We start from the raw sequence: 756 nt of genomic DNA, 5'->3' as shown, positions 1-756 counted from the left end.
CACACACACACACACACACACACACAGTAATTCATTGTGACCCAATCCCACATACACCATCCTGCTGCCACAAATACTCACTAGAGGTCAAATGTAGATTAAAGGGGTAGTAAGCGATAACCCCCCCCATGAGAAACCACTGTGATTGTTGCGATTGGTCGTGGCTTGGTAGCGCCACATTATACCTTATACTCACATTTCAGGGTTGACCTTCATGAAATCAAGGAGGGGGTTAACTCTTGTTGCTACAGATTTCTGACAGTGGTCTAATCTTACAAATAACCATAAATCCAACACCACACATCAATGGTTTGGGTCTTTATCATGGAATCTGCTGACAAGAAGACAAAAATAGAATAACGCCAGCTATACCTCAGTCCTATAAAGCTGAATGATGGGGATTTTCTATCCTTGTGAGGACATCTGGCCTGCAGGATAAAGAAAAGACAACAATCAAACACACAGGTTGCATTCTCGTTTTTTGTGTGGTTTCCCCATTCCCCAAAAGCAATTTGACAACTATTGTCCAATGAAGAGCCTTTAATCATTTTCTTTTGTCCTCGTACGCCTGCTCACAAACACACAGTCACACAACAAACCAGCTGTACAATCATCACACGGACACACACACACACAGTATTCTCCGTGATTGTCTTCATATACAGATACATGACATTTCTCCTTCTTGTCAGCCTTCTCTATTTTTCCCTCATTCTTACCTTACCTCCTCCATCTCCCCTCTTCTCTTTCTCTCCT

This window comes from Etheostoma spectabile, chromosome 14, assembly GCF_008692095.1.
Source record: "Etheostoma spectabile isolate EspeVRDwgs_2016 chromosome 14, UIUC_Espe_1.0, whole genome shotgun sequence".
In the NCBI taxonomy this organism is placed as follows: Eukaryota; Metazoa; Chordata; class Actinopteri; order Perciformes; family Percidae; genus Etheostoma; species Etheostoma spectabile.
This window is presented reverse-complemented; position numbering follows the sequence as displayed.